Here is a 10,015-nt window from a genome sequence, read left to right as displayed (position 1 = left end):
CTATCATCTGCCCACGACTCAGGAGCATCCCTCTTAGGGATAAGAACAATAGTAGTGGCCGTGTAGAACTTCGGGAGCGGGACCCCCGAAAAGAATTCCAAAATAGCCGATAACAGATCCGGATCAACAATTTCCCAACACGCCTTATATAAAGCCGCCGAGAATCCATCCGGACCTGCCACACTATCTGGGTCTATCGAAAATACCACCTTTCGAACCTCCGCCAACGTCGGCGGTGCCAAGAGCCGCCGGTTCTCCTCCGGCAGAACCTGCGGCGGCAGATCCGCCAAATCATCCATACCCGAAGTATCCGCATCATCCGTCTCCCCAAACATCGAGGCAAAGTAAGCTACTGCCGATGCCTTGATGTCCGAGTGCTCCGTAAGCTCCCGGTCACCATCTCTCATGTAAAAGATAGAAGCGCGTCGACGACGCTCCCGGACCATCGAGTGAAACATCTGGGAGTTCCTCTCCCCATCGACAGCCCATCTACACGCGGCCTTCTGCCTCCAAAAGGCCTCCTCCAGCGCAATAGCATGTGTCAAGGCTGCCGCACTACGCTGTCGGCGTAACAAAGTAGCCGTCGAAGGGTCCCTGTCATACTCCGCTTCACATTCCGCAGCCTCCCTCTCGGCCTCCGCCAGAATATGAAATACATCCCCAAAGACATGGCGATTCCACCATCTCAGTGATTGCTTGAGCCGACCTAGCTTCAAGCGTAAGTTGAGAAGTCCCGACACTCCCGTTGGAACCTCCCAACTCTCCCAAACTTTGTCAATGATGACGAATCCACATGCTCTGAAATCTAAAGGCTGACGAAACCCGATGGTGCTCATGTGAGACACGAACCAGAAGGGGCGCATGATCCAAACACATCCGCGGGAGGTGCCAAACCCGCGTGGACGCTGCAAACTCCTCCCACGAACGGCTATAAAGTATCCGATCCAAGCGCTTCCACACCCGTCGGTTCGTCTAGGTATACTGAGGGCCCTTAAAACTGGCGTCTATCAGTCCAGCATCAAGAAGCGCACCCGAGAAGTCCTGAATCGAACGCAGTTGCAGCCGTCCCGGGCCCTCCCTCTCCGATATATCCGCGATGGCATTAAAGTCGCCACCGACTATCCAAGGGGCCCCAACGGCTGAGACCGCAGTCTCCTCAAAAAATCCCCATATCTCCCGACGTCCGACGACATTACATCTCCCGTAGACCCCCGTCAGCAAGAAGGGTCGACGAATCTACAGTGACGATATCTGCACGTGAAGCCACTGATCGGCACTCGCAAGCATCTGAGTCTGGAAGGAACTGTCGACAAACAACCAAATCGTGTTCGTCTTGTTCCCTATCATCTGAGCGAACCCAAGACGCCGAAAGAAATACTCCGGCGCAGCCTCAACCATGGGCTCCAATAGGATCAGAATACGCACCCGATGCTCCCGACATAAGTAGCGGATCTCCCGCCGGGCTTGGGGGTTCCCAGCCCCCCGAACGTTCCATACTAAGAACAAAAAATCAGTAATCTAGGGACATGGAGCGACGGAAGACCGCGCCTGAAGGCGGGCAATGCTACGAGTGATGCGGCGGCTCACCTCCGGAGGCGGCGGCCTGCTCTGTAATCGGGCGCTCAAGGGAATCTCAGTCTCCGGGGGGCAGGTCGGCCCCCCAGGCCCTACCTCCTCAGCGGATCCATCGCTATGGGAGCCGTCTCTTGAGGCGGCTCTGAGGTAACACGGCATGAGTGTCGAAGACCCTTCACCTCCGACAAAGGCCCGGTGCTCTCCCGAAAACCCGAAACAAAGCCCCCATCTCCGTGGGGCGAAAGAGCTAGTATATCAAACAAGGATGGCGGGGTAACATCTTTGAGAAGCGGCGAATTCTCCGACTCCGCATCAAAGGATGAAGAATGCTCATCCCGACTAGAACCAGGTCTGCGCGAGGACTCCGGGGTATCCTCAACCAACACTGCCTTCCCTCGAGCCTGACGAGAAGGCAGCTCCTCCTCTACCACCAGGGTCGCTGTGCACCGAGAGCTCGAAACACAGGCGGGGTCGCGCCATCCAAACGATCCGGGATAATAATAGGAGCAGCAGGGGGATCAATAACCCAGGTAGCCCGGACGCCAGACAGCAGGGGCCTCGCAATAGTCGCCGAGCCTATGCTGACCTCCGGGGCAGCAGTGCCCTCAGTAGACCCCTCCGGATCCAATCCGGCACTCGGAGCAGTAACCCGAATGCCCGACGAGAGAACCCTCCCAACCACAGCTGTATTACATTAAATTGTGATCACAGAGTAGGTAAAATATTTGATTGACCGTGCGACCGGTCAATTTTTGGCGCCGTTTCCAGGGATCGGCACTTTGTTTTACTTTTTTGTGTTATTTATTCGTTTTATTTTCATATATCCTCATTTATGCCCCGTTCTTCTCGTACAGGTGAAATGATATTTAATCTTGAGATCGAGAAGGTTAAGCGAAAGCTGCAAAAAAAAGTCAGACAACGAAAAACTGCTCAAGTTGCAAAGCTGGCCGATTCTTTAAACCACCCCAGAATCTCTAACTCTAGCGACTCTGAAAGTGACCAAAAAACTGTCATGGCTAAGGATACCCGCACTCTAAGAGAGTTGGCTGCTCCCAACTTGACGACGCAGCCCTTATGCATTAATTTTTCAACTTTGAATAACGCTATTGCTTTTGAATTGAAATCTGGCTTAACTCATTAACTGCATTCTTTTCATAGACTTGCAGGTGATGAACCTCACAAACACTTGCAGGAGTTTGACGTGGTGTGCTCCAGTATGAAACCACTAGGTGTTACTGACGAACTGATCAAACTCAGAACCTTCTCATTCTCACTCAAAGATGTTGCAAATGATTGGCTCTACTATCTCTTACCTGGAAGCATGGACACGTGGAATGACATAAAGAAGAAATTTTTGGAGAAGTATTTTTTGGCTTCCAGAGCTGTGATTCTGAGGAAGGAAATATGTGGCATCAAGCAACAATCAAGTGAAACGTTCCATGAATATTGGTAGCAATTTACTAAACTTATTATTAAATGTCCACAACATCAAATTCCTCCACAATTACTGATTCAATATTTCTATGATAGTTTGTCATTGATGGACAGAAACATCATCGACGCTGCAAGTGATGAAGCTCAAGTGAATAAGACGCAAACACAAGTCTGGGATCTTATTGCTAGAATGCTGAGAACACGCAACAGCTTGGCTTGAGGGATGTTGGACAGATGAACGGAAACAGAATGACCATTCTATCCTATCGATGTAGCTACAACTTTCTGAGTTGACGAGCTTTGTTTGCAAGATGGTCGTAGAAAAATCTAACTCGAGTGTCCAGGTCAAGGCATGTGGAATATGCACATATGCAGGGCACCCTACGGATGCATGCTCAACCTTCCAAGAAGGTTATGCAGTGGATGTAAACGCTTCAAACTATGGTGTGAATAGACCTCCAGTATATAAACCGTACTCCAACACTTACAATACAGGCTGAGAGATCATCCGAACATGCTATAAAAATGCACAAAAGAGTAATACTCATCAACCATTCCGAGCTACGCAACATATACGACAACCTCATTTCTATGAGAAAGAGCCGCCCCAAGCATCCACAAGCAACTCCAGTCCATCTTTGGAAGACTTGGTGAAATCTATGGCCACCACTACCCTGCAAATCCAACAAGAGATAAAAAAGTTTCAACAAGAGATTAGATCGACCATTGACAAATTACAAGGTCAGATCAATCAAGTGTCAGCGGAGGTAAGAAAACTACGTAAAAGAGGAAAGTGGACCGTTCAGCCTGAGCCAAATCCAGAAAATGTCAATGCCATCACTATTTGTAGTGACACAATGATTGAATATTCTTCCCGACCTAATCCAAGGAATACGAATGCTATAACACTCTGTAGTGGGAAGCAAGTGGATGGTCCAACTCTTATCTCAAAGGAGTACAGCGAAGGGGAAACTGAAAATGAAATTTGAAAGGAAGCTGAGATCCACAAAAAGGTACATCCTAATTCTGTTCTTCCTACTGAAACTAAATCGGCTCATTTTTTTGACAGGTTGAAGAAACCACAAAAGACAAATAAGCGAAAAGAGATGATGGAGATATTCAAAAATGTGGAACTTAATATCACACTCTTGGAAGCTATCAACCAAATTCCCAAGTATGCAAAATTTTTGAAAGAACTGTGAACCAATAAGAGAAAATTGTGAGGGGATGAGTACATTATAGCGGGTGAGAACATTTCTGTTGTTCTCAAAAGAAATGGACCACCTAAAACAGGTGATCCATTTATGTTTTCAATCCCTTGTAAGATTGGAAAAACTGAGATAAGTAACGCTATGCTAGATCTAGGAGTTGATATTAATGTCATGCCACGATCAATATATGACTCTTTAAATCTAGGGCCTCTAAAGAAACAAGAATTGTTATTCAACTTGTTGATCGAACCAATGTTTATCCTGATGGTAAGATAGAAAATGTACTCGTTCAAGTAAATGACTTAATTTTTCTTGTTGACTTTTATATTTTGGATATGCATGATGTACTCGTTTCACGGCCCAGTTGGGGGAAGTCGGTAATAATCCTTTTATAAGTTACAATTGTTCGGGCTATCCCTGTCTAGAACAGTATTTTCCTGGTTTGCTAACCTGCTGGCCGGGCAAATTCAAACCTGGGAAGCTTTGGAAGCAGCATTTCATGCTAGGTTCTTTAACCCTCTTCCGATGGTATCGCTTACAGATTTATCAGAGATTAAGTAGATGCCAGAAGAAACAGCGTACCAGTTCATCAAACGAATTCGTTTGATGAAAGGACACTGTCCAACTGTTATTCAAGGGAGTGAGATGACCAATTTAGTGGTCAGGAATATGCACTCGCGACTACGGGAAGCTTTAACAGCACATGATGTTGGAGATTTAGCCAGTTTGGCGGCTAAAGCGGGTAGGTTGGAGTCCTTGTTCAGGGAAAATGATCAGAATTATAGGCGACATAAAGCACAACAAATGGCTAGTATGGAACGGAAGTTTATTTGTCAGATGCCGAATAGGCCAGGAATGTGGAGGAGATGGCAGCAGAAATTGTACACGGGAAACCATATGTATGTCCCAATTTGAAACCAATTCCCGGGACAGAGGAGAAGGATCAACCCACCTTCGATGCATCTAAAGCAGATGAGATATTCGACATTCTTTTGGCCGACGGGTAGATTCGAATTCCGAAAGGACAACGTTTGGCAACCAAAGAAGAAATAAAATGAAGGACATATTGTAAATGGCATAATTCTTTTACTCATTACACCAGTCAGTGTACGCATTTCCGAAAGGAAATTCAGAGGGTTATTAAGGCCGGACGCTTCAAGTATGTCACGATGGGAATGGAGCAACAACCCTTTCCAAAGGTAACTATTGCTGTTATTTCTGGTCGTCCTTTACAGGATCGTCGGGTGGAAGATGATGTAGGCACAAAAAGAAGGGAACGAAGGCCCAAGGAGAGGGTAGAAGAGTCGAATGATAAGTTCAAATTTTGTGAAAGCCAGGTTGCAGAGAAATGGGATAAAGCTGATGGCACCTTTGAAGTAAACATGAAGGATCAGTCAGTGGTTCGTGATCAACCGACCCGTAGACCTCGGCAGGTGCATGACGAATGGAACAGGAATCAGAAGCCACTTCCTATTGACATAGATCAGCCGTTTTCAGGTATGAATTGAACGTAAATTCGTAATGCCAAATGCAGGTATGCTGCTTGACACGGGAAACAACCACGTATGGAATGACCAAAACCACCAGAACCATTGCCAGGACAAAAAGGACAAGAAGGCTCTTTACTCAGGCAAAAAGAGGAAGATAGACCAGTTAAGAAGGCCCGGTGTTTTTGTTGTCAATTATGTAGCGGATTAATGTCAATCCCGTAATAGAAGAAGCAAAGAAAGAACCATCCAGTATGGTTTTTGGTTCATTTTCTCAAGATAAGATGAAAGGATTACGCAAAAGGATTCGAAACACGGGAGGAATAGATAGTACGCCATTTCAGGTTGGGATGACTAGTATGTGTCGGTTCAAAGAGGAAGATTGGGCAAGCTTGAGTGACGGTTATATGGAAGAACCAGAATGGGCACAGATAGCGATGGGTCCCAATTCAATGCTAAAACTACCCCCGCCAATGATCTTCCCGCCTCTACCTAAAGGAGCAATCCCTTATTTAAAGCCATTATACGTAAGTGCTCATATTTTTGGAAAGCCGATTAACAAAGTTTTTATTGATAATGGAGCTATTTTCAATGTCATGCCCCTGAGAACCCTCTAGAGACTTAGAAAAGGCATTGGAGATTTGTCTTCAGTAGACATTTAAATGACCAGCTTTACAGGGCAACCGACCAAGCCAGAAGGCATATTGGTCGCGCGTATTGAAGTAGAGGCAAAGGTAATCTCTACAGTGTTCTTTGTGAGGGATGCAAAAACTACCTACTCGGTGCTGTTGGGAACGGACTGGATTCACGCCTCCAAGTGTGTTCCCTCGTCACTCCATCAGCAGATAATGTTCTGGGAAGGAGATCAGGTGTACAAGTTAGATGCTAATCAAAACCCCTTTGACGCTACAAAGATTGTGGATTAGTCGGTGCTGTATTCCGAGTATGTTCCCCCGATTTCTCAAACAACCATGTTTGATCAGGAAAATCTATGGAAGAGTTGCAGGCTCACCATCCAGCGTTATGCGTTTCAATAAAAAAACATTCTTTTATTTTGTGGCTCTGATGCTAGCCAGACTACTGAAATTATCTATCTTACTTTTGTGGAAGAATTAAACACTTGTGATGTTTTAATCAAACAATTTTATTTAAACCAATTAATGGTTAAATTACGTAGCAATGGGGGGTGGAATAATTGTGACACTGAAGGCGAATGTTTTCGTTGGCCAGACCTTCTAGAGAAAATAGAATCTTCCTTATCTTCACAAGACCTACTTACCGAATATAACCTAGGAACCGACCAGGTACCAAGAATGTTTTGAATAAGTAGCTTATTACCCAAAGAACAACGGAAATAAATGGTAGCACTAATACAGAAGAATATGGAATTTCTGGCATGGAATTATTCATAAATGCTTGGGTTGGCGCGAAAGTTGATTGAGCATCGGTTGCCCATTAAATTTGTTTTCAGGCCGTATAAACAACCACCCTGGAGAATCAGTTCTGAATTACTCCCTCAGATCAAAGAAGAAATCGAGAAGTTATTAGACGGTAATGCCTTTCGGGTTGAAAAATACAGGGGCCACATATCAGCGAGCCATGGATACCATTTTTCATGATTTTATTGGGCAATCAATGGAGGTGTATATTTATGATGTGATAGTGAAGTCAGCCGACTTCAACACACACTTGGGTGACCTCGAGAATGCCTTTACTCAGATTAAGAAGTACAAACTTAAGATGAATTTGACTAAGTGTGCTTTTGGGGTTTCGGCTGGAAATTTTTTGGATTTTCTGGTGCACGAAAAGGGAATAGAAGTGGATGCCAACAAAGCCAAGGCAGTCCGTACGGTTCAGCCGCCCCGGACAATCAAGGAGGTACAAAGTTTCCTGGGAAAGGTAAATTATTTGAGGCGATTTATATCAAATGCTGCAGGGAAACTAAGACCCATTACCAAGTAGCTAAAAAAAAAGCAGCCGATTTGGTTTTGGGTTCCGAGCAGCAAGAAGCGTTTGAAGCAATTAAGCAGGCGTTGGTAGAACCCCCATGTGTTAGTTCCCCTAAAAAGTAACCGACCTTTAAGATTATTTGTAGAAAATAGTTTTGATGTGGTGAGTAGTCTCCTAGTCCAAGAATGGGACGATGGAAAGGAAAGGGCTATCTACTATTTGAGTAAAACTCTGATAGGGCCCGAGTTAAACTATACTATGCTAGAGAAAATGTGTTATTCTTTGGTGTTCGCTTGTACCCGATTGAAGTACTATATATTGCCAAGGGAAACTGAAGTAGTTTCCAAAGTGGACCTGGTTAGGCTGATCTTGCACAGGCCTACCATGCAAGGGAGATTGATGAAATGGACTGTCAAATTGGCCCCATTTTCTTTAAGATACAGACCACTCAAAGCAATGAAGGGTCAGGTGGTGGTTGACCTATTGGCAGAATTTACTAGAGGTGAGTCTGAGAAGAATGAGCTAGTACCTTATATAGGAACTAGCCCCTGGCAAATGTTTTTCGACGGATCTAGGGCAAACGGAAGATCAGGGGCATGAGTGATCTTGGAGGGACCTGGCGCGCAAAAGAACAAGCTACAACTACGGATGGAGAAGGTGACTCACAATTCTGCTGAGTACGAGGCATTGATTCTAGGGCTAGAAATGTTAGTGGCGAAGAGCATTCAGTCGGTCGTCATCTGTGGATATTCACAGCTGATAATTAACCAAGTTCTGAGACGGTATGTGTGCAATTACCCCCATTTGCGTCAATACAGAGATATAGTTCACCATTTACTGTTTAGAATTGCAGAAGTAGTTATCGAACACATCCTGAGAACATAAAATCAGCATGCAGAGAGTCTGGCCCAGGGTGCATACAGACAGATTAATATTATAAATATTGATATATCTGCAAACTGGAGAACTGAGATTATCGCCTATTTGCAAGCACCAGACCCATCAACACCTGTGGGGGTCAGGCTAAAAGCTTTGTGTTTCTGGTTGGTGGAGGGAGTGTTATATAAAAGAACCATTGAAGAGGTTTTGCTGAGATGTTTGGGTCCGAGAGAATCCTTAGAGGTAATGCAGAAGGTTCATAGTGGAATATATGGGGCACACCAAACAAGCCTTAATATGAGATGGACTATTCACCGTATGGGTTTTTATTGGCCAAAAATATTTGACGATTGCATCAAATTTGCAAGAGGATGCCAGGAATGCCAGAAACATGGCCCTTTGAATCACCTGCCGTCGGTAGAATTACATGCAATGGTTAAACCATGGCCCTTTAAAGCCTGGGCGCTCGATGTTATTGGTAAAATTCATCCATCTTCATCAAAACATCACTAATTTATTTTAGTGGCGACTGATTATTTTTCCAAGTGGGTTGAAGCGGTTCCTTTGAAGAATGTGACGCAAAAAGAATTGATTGAGTTTGTGCTCAATCATATTATTTATCGGTTTGGAATTCCGCATACTCTCATCACTGACCAGGGTTTGGTGTTCACATGAGAGAAGTTTATTGAGTTTTTGGCAAGTTTTCATGTGAAGCTACACCATTCTTCACCTTACTATCCACAGGCCAACGGACAAGCTGAGGCAGCAAACAAGATCATTATCAATATCATTCGGAAAATGGTAGCAGGAAATCCCAGGAAGTGGCATATGTTGTTGCCTCAGGCTTTATGGGCTCACCGGAACAGTAAGAGTTCATCCACAAGATTCTCTCATTATCAGCTTACGTTTGTCAGGATGTCGTACTTCCAGTCGAACTCAACGTACACACTTTCAGAGTGGCACATACTAGTATGGACCACACTGCAGAATATCAGCAAAGCATTATGCAACAGCTGGAGACAGTGGATACAGAACGCATGGAATCCTTGGAACAGATGATCCGACAGAACGAAGTGCGGGCGCAATATTATGGGAAGAAGGTATGAAGGTTGTAATTATACGGGCGGGAAGAACGCGCAATCTGGAAAGTGTTGATCTTTGCTGACAGAAAATGTTGTTCTAGTAAAGGTCGGGAAGAACCGCCATGACATGATGGTCTATTATGTCCATATGATGATCATGGTCTGATATGCGGTTGAGAATGTCAGTGAGGCGTTCATAGCCGGTGGACACACGTTCCATTATACAAATCATACGGTGTATGATTTTTCTACCTCTGCCAGAAAATTTGAATTTAAAATCAAGTTGTTTGAGCACTTGTATAAGGTCCTCAACATGATGGCCTATGGGATGTTTGCCCACAAAAAATGGTTGCAGAGAGCTTTCTCAATTGTTGGAAAGAATGCGGATTCAGGGATA

The sequence above is a fragment of the Andrographis paniculata genome, unplaced genomic scaffold (assembly GCF_009805555.1).
Source record: "Andrographis paniculata isolate CXL003 unplaced genomic scaffold, ASM980555v1 Contig9END, whole genome shotgun sequence".
Taxonomy (NCBI): Eukaryota; Viridiplantae; Streptophyta; class Magnoliopsida; order Lamiales; family Acanthaceae; genus Andrographis; species Andrographis paniculata.
Note: the sequence above shows the minus strand (reverse complement) of the source record.